General features: G+C 39.5%; 1 long non-coding RNA gene across 1 annotated transcript; it reads left to right on the top strand.

The window, feature by feature from the left end:
* The first annotated feature begins 924 nt into the window (after positions 1–924).
* LOC112968090 lies at positions 925–11,524 on the top strand. Its single transcript, XR_003254249.1, has 3 exons — positions 925–1,729; positions 6,662–6,734; positions 11,218–11,524. It is a non-coding gene; the product is annotated as an uncharacterized LOC112968090 (long non-coding RNA).
* Positions 11,525–15,178: the final 3,654 nt, after the last annotated feature.

Genomic DNA, 15,178 nt, shown 5'->3' with positions numbered 1-15,178 from the left:
CCTCTATCAGTAGGTATGCTATCACTGATGGGGCACTAAGCTAGTCAGCATTGCTCAGAACATCGACTGGCAACCAGGAACAGAGGGTTAAGGGTCCACACGGCTACCTCACTGCCCAGGCTCCGCAGGTATTTCTGATCCATGGTCACCATACTTAGAGTACAACTAGTACACTTGTTGAGATAAACAGTGATGCCACATCAATGTATTCTTAGCTCCATGCATAAGTTATCAGCTTCTCCACAAACCTTCCCAGCGTTACAGAGATTTCAGTAGTTAAGAATTCACAGCTCATCTCTGCTTCCAAAGTTCATGAGGAAGCTGAAAATCTGAATTACAAGAACCAGATCAGGCAGGGAAGCATATTATTAATCTAAAATGTACATAATTCTTCAGGAAATAAGTATTTGATTGTCAAGGATACAGTGCTGAAACATTACCACTTCTAAACTATAATGCTATATATTCAAGTCTGTGTTGCCTATTGAATTAAAGAGAGAGAGAGAGAGAGAGAAGAGAGAGAAATAATAATTACATTTGGTCCTGACTCAGGTACCAGGAGGTACATGCACATATTTTAACACAAAAGGAGAGGGCCTAAATCTCATGTAACAGTACTTAGGGAAATACAGTACCATTTCCCCTCTATAACACTAATGGAGACATGAAGATGTGAATCTAAACCTATTTTTAAAAAGGCAAATGTGCCACACTGATAACCACATTCATTCACTGTAGTCCTTATCACCCAAATACATATGGTGCAAGCTGAGATAAGACCACTCGCTTGCACTCGTATATAATTTCGTGTTTAAAAAAAAAAAAAAAAATCCACACATGGTAGCCATGGTTACCCATAGAAGATAAGAGCAGCATTTTTCATCCAACAATGTCAGAAATGTGCATAAATTCAGGATCTGCACTTGATGTTTTTTCAGGCCTCCCCATCTGCACATTTATTTTCTGCTGTCTGTGTATATCCTTGACACACTGGGATTCTAGATATTTAAAGAAAGGTTTCTTTTTTCTATGTTTAATCTGAAGAACAATTTTCAGTTAACCCTACAGCACAAATTAATTGCAAATCTATTCTGAAAAGCAGAATCTAAAGCTTACAAAAAAGCTTTTAAGACAATTGTCATGTTCATAGTAAAACTGCTCCATTTAACACTCATTTGACCTTTATTTACTGCAAAAACTATAACTGACAGTATACCAACTGGTACTACACAGCTTTTTGCCTTCAGATTATAAAAACAGTGCTAAAAGTACCCATTAACATCTCTCTCCTATTAAAAAAAAGTTGATTTATTTCATGTATATGTTATTTAGTGAAACTCCTCCATGTTGTTTCATGGCCTAGGTCTTAATAAAAGAAAAATGGAAACAAAACATTTGTGAAAGATTAAAAAGCAGATTGGCCTACTGATAAGTTTTGTGAAGACAAAATTGCAGGTGTCAAATCATGCGCAGTGCTGTCTAAATTGTGGGTGCTGTTTGCAAGTCTAGGACTGTGCAGGTCACCCACTGTTCAGGGAGAGGGGGCATTTCCTCCGTAGGGCTTTATCCCTCCAAGCCTTCCGCTCATGAGAAGTGCAGACATCCTGCAGAAGCGGACAGGCTCCCACAGCCCCTCTGAAGGAAGACACATTAGACTGCGGTTACTGAAGAAACATTTCAAAACTCCCCGGCCAAGCAAGCTGCCAGCTCACCCCAACCAGCTCCCCAGGTAAGTAACCGAAAGAATCGCCCTCAGATTTAGCTACCGCTGTTTCTAAGGATATCCCATGGAAACAGGCTTCTCAGGATTCAAAAATCAGGCAGCCCTGGGCACCCAAAGGTCCCGGCACTCCTGCCTCCATGGGCAGGGAGGTGTCGGGGCACCGACGGCTGCAGCTCGGCTCTGCCGAGTGCTGGCCAAGGGGAGCGCCACCGGCAGCTGCAACCCAGCAGCAGGCAGCAGTGAAGCCAGTAACAGCTGCACTCAGGCAGCAGCCAAAATGTGATGGTGGTTTCCATTTGCAAGCATTTGGGCATTTTGTTTCAGTGTTGAGTTTTTAATTTCTCTTTCAGGGTGCAACTCCCTCTCTCTCCCTTCCCCCCTTAAATTTCATGAAAATATCATGCAAAACTCGTCATGGCCCTGCCGTACCCCTTCCTTCAGAGAGCCAGGACAAAGCAGACTGCTTTGCCTCTTTCAAGGGGACTCTTCGCTGCTCCCAATTCCAGAACGGCCTGTTCACCTCCAGGCGCTAGCACAGGTGAACATGGGCCCTTTGTTATAGCTGCTTTAGGCTCTGCGGTGTCAATCAATGGAATATATTTAGCAGGGTAGTACCATGCAGCTAAAGGATTTAGAGGTATTTGAAAGACATGCTAATTTAAATTCAAACAATACAGCTTCAAAGGGTTCCTAATCACATACACAATATCCCCATGCCTAGATTAGCCGACAGCAGCGGCAGAGAACCAAAGCAAGCCCTGGTCTGAATGGGGTACGACAGAGTGAAAAAAACAACTTTCATACCTTATCTATGCTAGACTGAGCAATTAATACCGGTGGGATTTAGAGAAAAACAAAAGCAAGCTGGTTCAGTGAGATGCATGGACATCAACCAGCACGCGAGCTGCATGGGGACAGCAGGCGCAATGAAGAGAAGAAGCCTACAGCAAGTTTCACTTGTCAGAGAAAAAGGAAGGTAGCCCAGCTGGTCTAGGACATACCAGTGTGCGGAGCAAACCGTATCAGCGAGACCTCTGGGAGCCTGGCATGCAAGAGGGGCTTTAGAGAGATCCTACTTCCATGCTTTCAAGGGGAGAAAGAGAGACGTGTTTTTTCTTTATGCACAGAGCTGAAGCAATAAGCTCTAAATTTTAGAAGCCAAAGGTTGAAGTGCTGCTGTGTGACTAGATTCGACTAGGGTCTCTCCTCAGGATTGTACCGCCTCCAGGAAAGGAGGAATGATGGCTATATTACAAAGCTGCTCCCTAGACGCTCCCTAGACAATCTAATTTCTAGATTCATTTGTGTGTCTGTCTATAAAAGGGTCTGAATTCTTCCTACACTGCTAATACTCAAACATATATTGCTTTACAAGACCTACTGAAGAAAAGTCATTTTTAAAGAACACAATGAACATTACAGTAGAAATACAATTTGCATGTTTTAGATATGCTGAATAAAGCATGTTTTAGCGGTACCTACTTTGTTTTAATTTCTAGCAATCATTGTTGGAAGAGAAATCCATCCAACCTGTACCAATTCCTGCACAATACTAATCTGCCATCTCAAAAATTCTGACAGAGAGGTGCTCTCAACTTAGTTATTTTTGTTTTAATCAAACAGATCTTAGTGATAGACAAAGCTTTTTAAAGAAAAATCAATATATTCAAAGTTTAAATCAAGACCTAGCTGCAGTCATATCTGTCTGTAACAAAGATGCGGATAAACACAGCGCGGATAAGCATGAATGGTAACCTACCTACTTCAGTTGTGCTAATCGTGCATTTTCCACACAAAAGAAAACTTCAGGAAGCAATTCACCCAGTAATCACTGCATAAAAAGGCATGATTTTATAGATCACATCAACACATGAAACAGCATTCACAATCATTTCACACACACACACTAGCAACTGCCTTAGTCTCTCTCTTCACACCCCAGTTTAGACAAAGTCCATTTTCATGGTCTACAAAGAACTCCTGGATGCCTGAGGATGTCCAATCGTATATAATTCAGCTTGCCTTATGTGATTTTTTTCTTCCCCCAATCACAGTTGATTTTTTGTCTAAAATACTACCTATATAGATTAACACTTCAGTTATTTAAGACAAGAAAAGATTATTTACAAAAGATAATTATATCGATAGGTATAAAGAGGATTAATTAAAACTTAAATGGTGCTATCCATTTTTAAAGTACTGTGCTCTACAAATATCAATCAAGTGATTACTTTTTTCTGGGAATCCTTATGGCCAGTAATTTCCTGATACCTAGCTAGTGTTATTGCTATAAGCATTACTATTCTAACAATATAATTACAGTCCAGTGCGTTTCACCACTGCTTGTGCAGTTGGATGAAATCTAAATGCCAAGCATGCAGCACGGCTAAATCAGAGGATGGCCCACGTAACACAACRCGATTTTCATTCCAGCGCAGATTAAGTGAGCGTAAAGGACCATGGACAGCCCACAGCTGGCATTTACATTCCATGCAAGAGCAGAACAGGAAAGCAAACAGCATTGAAAAGGTATTTACTCAAAGCACATGTAAAGTAGAAAAAAAAACAAGCCAAAACCAAACCCAAAACATTGAATGTGCTGGCTTGACAACGTTTCTCCCTCTCATTCAGATTGATCAAGAAAGAAAGGCTTACCTCTCGTCCCCCAAACACATAGGCGGAAGTGATCACTTAGCTCAGCAATTAATGAAATATTAAATGACTGGATTATTGACAAAAAAGAGCATGTTTCTTTTCCCTGTCATGCTGGAAAAGACACAGCAGTCATTAGGGACTGCTCCTTCCAAATACTTGGCAGGATGGCTTCGAGTACGCAGGAAGGCACGACCTCCTGCTAGAGAAGAAGGTGAGGGAGAAGTGCTAACATGAAAGCTCAATTTAAAGTCCTCAGACAGCAAAAGTTGACTGAAAAGTGGGATTTCTCTGAAACAAATAATGGCACATTAGTTCAGCAGGAACAAGATTTCAGCAGCTGGCATCAAGTCTTTTGAGGCATCTACTCAACATTTTGATAGTTATTGTACAAGGTTAATGAACTTCTGTATTTAATAGGAAGACAGCAAAATTTTTTGATGATTAATTTATGTCAGAAACGGAGAGGACTCCTGAATGACATACGTAATCGAGAACTTTGGGAAACCTAACACAGTATTAAAATATGAAGCAAAAAATGCACTTCGAAAGAAGAAAATTAAATTGTCTATAACAATGGCTAATGAACTGCACCATAAACTGACAAAAAAAGACATGGGGCTCGGTTTTCACAGACATCTGTCCCCATTTAAGACACCTAAATGAAGGGGCCAAATCTTCAAACTGGTTTATTATTTTGTGGAAGTTCTTGCTCTGAGAATGGAAGGAAACATGCTCAGTGCCTTTCAATAGCTGCTCAAATGGGAGCTGATGGTTTGTGTTTCTGGACTTTCTCTTACTGAGCTCTCTACTGCACAGTAAAGGCAGCGTACGACAGCTACCCATTCCAGAGCAACAAAGAAAATGTAAGGCTTCATTTAGAGAAGAAAGTGTAATACAAAATTATATTAACATTTAACATACCATATTATGTTTTAGTATTTCAATACTATGCACATATACAATGTCTTTTATCCCAGACTTCATAAAACATTTTGCTATCATCATCAATTAAGCCTAGCAACCTCCCATACAGGAAATAATCACTATGCCCAGTTTAAAGACAGCTAGGCTGCAACTGAAGCACAGAAAAATCTTTTACTTGAAGACTGTACAACAATTCATGGAGGAGGATTAGAGCAAACCAACCTACACTCTTCTGATTATTGTCCCTGTGTTTATTATTTACCACTGTAAGTTGTGTGCTCTAGTTAGAGCCTAACTGAACCAAGGGATTCTCAAGGAGATGCAAAGAGCAGCTACAGAAAGCAGTCTCAGAGAACCCGCGTAACGGTGCGTGGCAGAAGCGCAGCCCTCCTCCTCCTCCGGCACCCTTTGATTCAAAGGAACAAGATTATGACTGGTTTCTGCTCCTCCAGGGTGACTCAAACTCACAGAAGAAAAACACCAGAGGGGAAGATTATGAAATCTGTGTCAGACTCTGCAGAAAATAGAGCAAAAGGTTTATTGCGCTGATCTGTATGATGCTGCGATTGGCCCATACTGGAAATCACATACAAGACAGGAGAGAGGCAGTTTACTGGGTGGTGGTAGACCAGAGCTCTGAGCAGCTTAAGCTCCTCTTTGTATGATGGCAGGTGATTTAAAAAAAAAAAACTGCACTTTACGAAAGCTGACTAATGGCATTTATTAAAGTAATGATGGCACTACACTACTGAAATTTGACAAAGTATATCTGAAGCGAAACAATGATGGAATAAATACTATTATTCTTTCAGGTACAGTTCTCTTTCTAAGGGATGAGTCAAAGGATTAGCTAGAGTCTGCTTTTTAGTGAACAAAACTCTGCTGCCTTCCATTAAAACCTGCTGCCTGTGTCTCATCCGCGCACACCCGTACAAGGGGGTTCTCACTGACTGCCAAGGGCACAATGGCATAACTCACTGCAGAGTAAAGTTTTAAAATCCACTTGATAACAACATGGGTATATTAGAACATGATCTTGTTCTCTAAACACCAACAGATATGAATTCCAATAAATTTTTTTTCTTTAGCTTCAGAACTAGGGTTAATTTATCTTTAACTAATGCTGTCAACCAATAAAAAAATGAAAATATAGAGACAGTACAAAAATATTGTGTCAGGTACCACTGCCAGAGCTGATGTCTGTTTGGTCTCTACCTTAAGAACAGAGGTTTTTCTATATCTAGAATAGATAGCCAATTCCCATTTAACTTAATTTGAAAATCCAGTTTCCTAGAACTGTTATGTTCAATAGTCTTTCTCCATCATTTGGTATTATTTCAAGACTTCTTGACTTCATAGGTCTGCTTCATAGAAGGTGGATACAGATACTTTTTCCTGGTGGATACTTTTCCTGTACCCTTCCCCTTAACAGGTATATGTTCCTACAAAGTCTTAAAAATATGGACTTTTACCTCTCTCGAGGTCAGCATTGACAAGCAGGTACCATTCAGTGACTGGATTCATTCTGCACACGCACCTTCTCACAACCACTGGAGACTTGACTCTGGGTACTTAGCTGGTCTGCAATAGTTATAGGTAGATACTGAGTAGATACTCAGCGTCAGTAGATATTCAGCAGACACACTGTATGCTCAGTAGGTGCAGAGTAAATTAATTCTTGCAGTAAGATCTGTTTATTTTTGTCCCAGCTACAAAGTGTTTTAGCCAATACTACAGCCCTGAAAACATTGTTTCAGGAGACTGTCATAGTTCAATAATAACGGAATAGTGGTCACCAAAAATGTAATCACAGAAGTTTCTTTAAATCATAGTGTTTCCAAGATTGCAGTTACCTGAAGGTGTTTTAGACATGTATTGAAAATACCATGCGTTTCAACTGTGACTCACTGCTATACATCAGGGTTTACTGCTTGTCAAGCTTTATTTGTCAGAATCTACAAATACAATAGCCACAGTAAAATCAAAATGTTAAGCAGGAATGAGTCATGATAATGTCAAAGAGAATGACCTCTTTTTTTCTAGAATATACAGGTCATATGGAGACTGTTTTCTATCATGAAAAATAATTTCTGGATAATCCATTTAAGAAAGCTAAATTACCCTCATCCAGAAAGACAGTCTGTATGGGGAAAAAATGTCTGGAAATGTAAAAACAAAGCAATATTTGAAAGCCATAAATAACAATTAATCAAATGTGCCTAAAGCCATACCACTGAGAGTTGTGAACCTGACAGTCTGAACAGGGTCATGCTGGGTTGGTATTTTAATAGGGCTCTGAGGAACACTAAGGTGCTCAAGAAAACAGAGCAAGTTAGTGCTGAACCAATTCTCCAGCATGACACTAGCATAACTATCCTGCCGCAGTTGTAAATGAAATACAAAACAAGGTCCTGACCATTTATGATCATTACAGATCCCATGACATTTGGATGCCTGCTTCAGTAACCCAGATAAATCCAGGTTGGGAAATTTCAGCCTACTTATATAGACATCCACTGTGGTTTCATTAGAGTATAATATTCTTCCCTTCCTGTTTGAGATTAATGTGTTTAGTGCTACACACAGTAGCAACAGTTGTTGCATTTTAGTGGTGGGTGAAGCCACTACTATATATAGTTTGCAATCAGAGTGTACAGCATCTAGCCAAAGGACAGCACAAGTGAAAGTTGTTATAATGATTCCATTTTCCAAGAACCACCGTGAAGAAAACAGCATGATAATGATTTAGCTATTTTCTTCTTGCTTCCATTCATCACTGAAGAATCATTCTATAATTACATTATTCAGTTTTATAGGTCTCTGCTGATATTTTTCTAGAATTTTTTCTGGGCAGCTTTTTGCACTGAATACATATTAAGGAAATTTTAAAAAATCTCTAAATATTGAACACAAGTAATCATATTTATAGGACAGTTTGCAGAGAATTTAATGAGTTTATAAATAGAGCACAGCAATTACATACAGAACTCGTCACAACAAACTTATGTTAGGAAGCAAGTGGAAGCATAAAAGTCTCCATTTTTTATTTTAAGAACCAGAGAAAGTGCTTTCCTAATCCAAGAGAAGGTACTAAATACCTCAGGGCTCAGAAATACATGCAGCGATAAGACAAAAGAGAAAGCCCAAAGGTTGGCAAAAGTTTTATAAGTCAGGAGCAGCACCCTGATGCCACTAAGACAGACTGCTGTTAACCAAGCCTCGCTAGCTAAGAACTGGAGTTACACAGTTGCTCTAGTCGGCGCAACTAAGAAATCTGACTTCAGCATTCATAAACTGCAAAAGCTGAGAGTGGAGGGAAATGTGCACTGAAGGCACAAAGCTCTAAACTGGATCAAAGCAAAACCTGAATCAAACTTACATACAGGAAAATCTGCTTTCATATAAAACTCCAGATACGAGGTAAGCTCTCTTTTAAAATGCCCTGACTTAAATGAAGAATGATTCAACCTATCTCACATATCCAGAACACTGCGGGGAAAGAGAACAGTAATCTTAACTGGATTTTAATGTATAATCTTAAATGTTTGGTCTTAATTGACTATCTGAAGTTATATCCACACAGTTGCCTAACTTTCAAAACGAAGCAAACATTGAAATGCTATTTGCCCCCTTTATGAAGTAAGTCACGTTTATATGCTCTGACAAACACTGTGCTGTTAATTATTTTCCAGGTTTTTGTCTACAATATTAAGGTGCTGTCTTTAAGCCACTGGGCCCATGGCATTACATGAAGTTATGTTCTATAGTCTAAACAAAGGACATTGCCTCTGCTCTGCTAGCAAATTTTAAGAACGGATCATCCCCCCTCAATTAACTTGTCCTGTTAGACTGACTTTTTGCTGAGAGGCGCAGACAAGAATAGCCTAAAGCCAGGCTGTGTGAAGCAACACATACCATCATCCTTATCAAGGAAGATTAAGAAATGCAGAAAGGTCTGTGTATTTCACACGTCCATTAAAGTCATGAAGTGAATGTCCCATTCAACTACCTGAACAGGAGAAATTACAATAGGCAAAGCCCAGGCTGTAGAGTATTTTATCTTTGCAGTTTCACTGCAAATGAGCTTGTCCATCTTCCCTTCCGCCAGCAATAAACAGTGTAATCATACATACTCAAGTAGACTTCTATTACACAAAGATTTATGTCAGAAAGGGAAGCAAATAAATGGCTTATTCTGCTTGCTACAACATTCTGAAATGAGCATTTGAAAATTATACACAAAATTAGTACTTTGGGGTGTGCAAGTGGACCTGTGGTTTTCTTACTCTGAGGGTGCTTGTGAGAGAGATCTACTGTATATTACAGAAGTTTGGCTTACAAGGAAACTTTTTAGCTGTAGATATATTTTTAGACCAAACTGTGTGAGCAGGAGCAAATGGTAAGACTCATGGCTAGTTCAGTTAAACAGGTTTAATTTTCGTGCAATATTAAAGGGAAGAGTAAAATCCTGGGCCAGACTCAACTGCTGTAAAGTCACCTTAGACCCACTGACTTCAGTTATAGGGATTTCCAAAGACTGATTATCCCCTAAATCTCCTCCTGCTCCTTTAAAGCAAAGAGCAATGAAAAACTTGCAGTAAATGCTGTCAAGGGAACTAAGCAAAAGCAGTGGTATGACTCAGGTAACAGAGCTCATAATACCGATGCATAATGGCTCAGAATACATAGATACGCGGTACTCAGCTACACTGATTAGATCAGAAATGAAGTTACAAAAATATCACCACATGCAGCAAAAAACAGATCGATTTTGGTCTTGCTTACATCTGCTTCATACCTTAATCCTGTAGTCATTGCAAATGGACTTGTACCTGTGTGAATCCAGGGAAGACCTTTCTCCCAAATATCATTTGCAGGATCAGAATTGAAAATTTAAGAAACTTCACCCAAGTCATTAGAGTTCCCTGGATCATATAAAAGAAGATCTGACTCCTTTAAGTCTAGGAGTTGAGCATTAGGAGTACAGTGTATGTCAAAATAAACATTTTTGAGTTTTGCTGTTAAAGCCACTTCAAATTCCTCTTTCCATCCACTGTCCCACACAGACAGTTAGTGTCATCACTGCTGACCAGCGCTGCCGATCGAAAGGGATGGAACAAGGCTTTCCTGGGAGCATACCAAACCCTCTGAAACCCAGAGGTTTCCCCCCTTCATTTCAGTTCGGAAGACAGTCTCTGCTGGAAGAGCTGAGGCTTCTGTCCATTTTGGATCCATTCTTTATCAAAGGCAAACAGCGTATGCCATTTCTACATTACCTTCTCAAATACATTTATGAAAACCCAATGGAGTACACAACAGTCAGTCAGGGTGGCATTTTGCTTTCTGAAGCAGAGGCCAGACTTGCTGCTCCATTTTTAAGGAATGAGAAACAAGCTCCTTGTGTATTCATACTTATAGAGGGGACCTGACACCTCTGAGAACCAGTCCCCTAAACAAATAAAGCCTGTTCCTCATAATGAAAATACCTTCTTCGGCATGTTAAAAAACAAGAAAGCAATTAGCCAAATATTTAAAGCAAAAGCAGATATTTGAGTAAGATATCTTTGAGGTTGTGAGCATTTGAATTTCCCTTACTCTTTTACTGTCAAAAGCAACCTTTTCAACATGCACACTACTTTGGTTTCCAGACTAGTAAGACACAGAAGAGACCCAAAAGCCTTTGTGTAATTTCAGTCAGTGATCTACCTTGTTATTGTCACAATTCAGAGCATATACACCTGGCAAAATTACAATAGTGAGAATACCTCATCACTGAAATAGTTTACCAAAGCATGTAGTGAGCTCTCTGTCACTCGAAAACTTCAAATAAAGGTTGATTGTCTTTCTAAAAGATTTGTTGCAATTTAACCAGAAATCATAGGCATTAAGTACAACTTTTATGCTCTGTTTTGCAGAAAATCAAGACAGGATGAGCATAATGATGTCTGCTAGCCCTAAGAAACCCAGTCAATCTTATGAAGAAATATTCCCTCCATTTTCAGACGTCAGATGCCAAACCTCAGGTTGCGGAAGGTTATTAGGTGGTCCTCTTTACTCTTACTTTCCTTCTTGTGCTCTGTTGCCAACTGCAGCCCACCTGGTTTATAGGCTTTGATATTTCTCAATGTCAGGCTTAAAAATAGAGTGGCCTTCCCTCCAAGAGAGGATACATGCATTATTTATGATGAAAAGCATAAATCCAACTTCTAAACACCCTTGAAAGCTCAATATTCTTCTTTTCTAGGATTTAAGCTTCAGTATTCATAGAAGTGGATCTCTCTAGTGCAGACTTTGACTGCACTGTACCTTCTCTTCAACAGCAAGGGTTATTTTCACACCCATTGCATCTGCACCTTATTGAGAAATGGACCTTTTACTGTATTTATATTTATAACTCATTCCCAAGGCTAAGGGGAACTTGATTCAGAAAACACCACAGCATCCCTTCTCGCTATACATAAGCCTTCTGTTCTATACCAAGTCCCTCTAAACCTCACTGCACATCTTGCCCGTTACAACTTTAGTAACAAGAAAAACATCATCACATTAACCTAAACACCCTAAGGCTTCTTATCCTGCAGTTTCCAACCATATCTGTCCAGGGGTTTAATTCTATTAGTGCAATACAATAGCCATAAATAAGCATGTTTTCGGCAGCCTCTTGCAGAGGACTTGCTTGTGGTAAGAGGTTCAGTAAAAGAAGTTATGCAGTGCTCATCACCATTATTGATCCCCACATTACATTCACTTTCTAGCAACACTGAAGAAATGGTGTCAAGCGAACAATATCTTGTAGTAACAATTCCTTGAACTTCTTCCATTTTTCCAGCTAAGCAAAGCTGAAACTTCTTACTTACTGAGATAACAGTAACGCATACAAAACACTGGGATACTAAAAATAAGATGTCTGTATGGATACACCTTTTCCACTTAATTGCAGACAAGATTATCACAGCACATAATCGATACAAAATTCCATTAGCTGCACCCGCCATTTTCTACCAACATGTAGCTAAATACAAATATACTTTTAATTTAAAAACCTCTGTACTTATATTTAGACACATTAGAAAATGCTGTGCCATCATTATAGAATTAAATTCTTCTCAGTCGGAAATGATGGAAGTATGTAACTGAGAAGCTGCAGCAAAAAGAAAGGCAAACAAAACCAGTTGTGGCCTGTAGTTATGCTAATTAAAAAAAACAACACACACCAACCCATTGCCAGTGTTTTACATCAAGTTAAAAAACACAAACAAGTGAAGATGGTGCGATAGAGTAACAACACAAGAACTGTGTTAATTAAAACGTTAAAGGTGAGGCAAAATTCCACAAAAGCTAAGAACTTGAGTCATAGCTGTCTCGGATACTGGAGCTGAATGCTCCTCCCTCACTCAGCATGAACGGGCAGCATCAAGTTTCTAAAGCCAGGCAAGGGGGAGCGCCCCACGGCACCCCGGCAGCTCCCTGCGCCGTGCCAGGCCCTGTGGGGACGCTTCTGGGCGCGTCCCCGGCCAGAGGGCTTCAGGCAAGGAAGAACCAGTGTGTGGGTGCAGAAATGCGGATAACAGTGCCTTTCCCACTAAAGGGAATGAAACACATTAGTTCTGCCATGAAATGAATTTTCAGTCCCATTCGCCATTGCGCCATGGAGGCCGTTGGCACCATGCCTCAGGAATGAGGGACAGCACACAACTAAGGTGAGCCTCAGTGGCCAGGCACAAGGTTACGAGTTCCCCAAGCTTGGCCCTGAACTTCATATAGATAGATACCCAACCTACAAGCGCTCACCTTATCTGTTCCTCTGTCTCACATAGAGAGATTGATGACAAGCAGGACACAACAAACCTTACAAAACTGTTCAAAAGAAACACGAAGGAACACAGAGAACTTAACCTTTCTATTGTTGTAATTATCACCCAAATAAGCAGGATACACACAGAAAGCTTTCTGAGAATATACAAAATACACCATCATTATGAGAAGCTTGGATGAGATGATCTCACCTAAGTAACATTAGTAAATGTCCACATGATTCACAAACAAGTACTTGCCGGTATTTTAACTGAAGGCTATGCTGCAAAACATATCAAAATAGCTACCTCCTGGTTTAATCCTAGAGGAAACAGGATGGCATTCTTACTGTGGGCATCCCTCTAATGAAATAGCAGGGGTACATAGTAGCTATGATCTGATCATAAATCATAGTAACGTTGTATAAGGAAAAACCACAAATACAGTAGGAAAGAATCATGAAATAAATAACTAGCTATGGACATGCTTTAAAACACAAGTTTGCTGCAAACTTGAGCTAAATGAAACATTTGCAGAATGCCTAGCCAGCTGTTCCCACCTGGAGAGGATAGGGTGTCATTTATCATTAAACTGAAATTAAGCTACTGATTTAGTCTCTTATCCTTGAAAGATCAGCCTCTGCAGGGTCTGGCTCTCAGTCTGCAAATTTTGTTCTGGAACATCAAATTAAAAATAGCAAAAGAGGAAAACAAATCACACGAAAAGCAGAACCTAGTCTTAAGGAACACGCACAGCCACACACCTAGAGCACTTCACAAGCTACCACACCAAAAATCTTGGGTAGGAAGCAGATGACCTCTGCTTCAGGTAAAAAGTTTCCACTCCTGAGGCAGATGGTACTCGAGTAACGGGGATGCTCCCTCAGTCTGGATCTCACTAGTCTCTCTATCATCTTTTCCAGTTGCGTTTCTCCCTTCCAATACTACTACAGCCTCGTTTCTGCTCATCTCACACCAGCTACTTTTCATCCAAAGTTCAGTCTCAAACTGTCTCACTGTGTCAGATGTGTCAGATTGTCCCCAACTACATCTCAGACCGCTTGTTCTTTTTCTGCTCCCTTTGACTCACTCCCCCCAAAATATTAAGTAGATGAGAGCAACTGAAGCTTCAGAAAAATCACTGAGGTAATTTTATATAGGTCAGAAATTGATTTTTAAGGTCAACCACGGACAATCTCCAAACCTCTGTTATCATAACAATCCTGTTACAGAAATTCTCTGTGCATGTGTTTAAGCAATGTTTAAAAGAAGTTATAATATTTTGTGATTCATACTAGTTTCAAACAAGAAGAGGTCATAATAGCGGATACCATAACCTGCCATGTAACGTAAACCACTTATTCAACAGGTGCAGATGTGATTGAAGATTCTGAAATCATAAACACTATCATGTATATCCCAAAGGATATATAAAATCCATTCATATATAGAAAAAATATTATGTGAACATATACACACAAAATACGTACACAGAGTGCCAGCAAAAAATTTCAGTCTGTAAACCAAGGGCTTCGGAATAAGTAATTATCTGGTGAGAACCACAGGAAGACATTTGGGGACAATGAACACAGTTATTTAGTGCTTGTATTTTTTTGAACTACTGTATTTATATTTGATTTTCTTGTATTTTATTTTCCATAAAGATTGTGAAAATGGTAAATAGTTTTAACTAATGTTTTAAGAGATGATGTAAATAGATTTTCAGCTTATTTTACCATATGTTAAAGATGACAGAAGATGATACAACAAGCAATAAGATTCATTCACAAGGAGAAAGTCCAAGAATGCATGTGTTTTTATGTTTTGAGGCTAGGAAATGATTTTGGCTCTCTCCCAGAATGAACTGTTTAATCAGAAAACATGTTGTAGTGAATTAACTAGTAGTGGCTTATAGCAAATCTCACTGACTCTTTCCATGATCAAAATTCTCATTTAAGGGACAGAGGTTCATTCATTTCATTCACAGAAATATGCACATGCAATTGTGATCAACAAGGTTAAGCAACAGCATGACAGAGGCCAAGTCAGTCTTAGGCAGACATAATCATGAAGAAAAGGCTAC

This window comes from Apteryx rowi, unplaced genomic scaffold, assembly GCF_003343035.1.
Source record: "Apteryx rowi isolate R43461 unplaced genomic scaffold, aptRow1 scaffold_30, whole genome shotgun sequence".
Taxonomy (NCBI): Eukaryota; Metazoa; Chordata; class Aves; order Apterygiformes; family Apterygidae; genus Apteryx; species Apteryx rowi.
The sequence above is the reverse complement of the archived record's forward strand: the minus strand, read 5'-3'. Positions and strand labels throughout refer to the sequence as shown.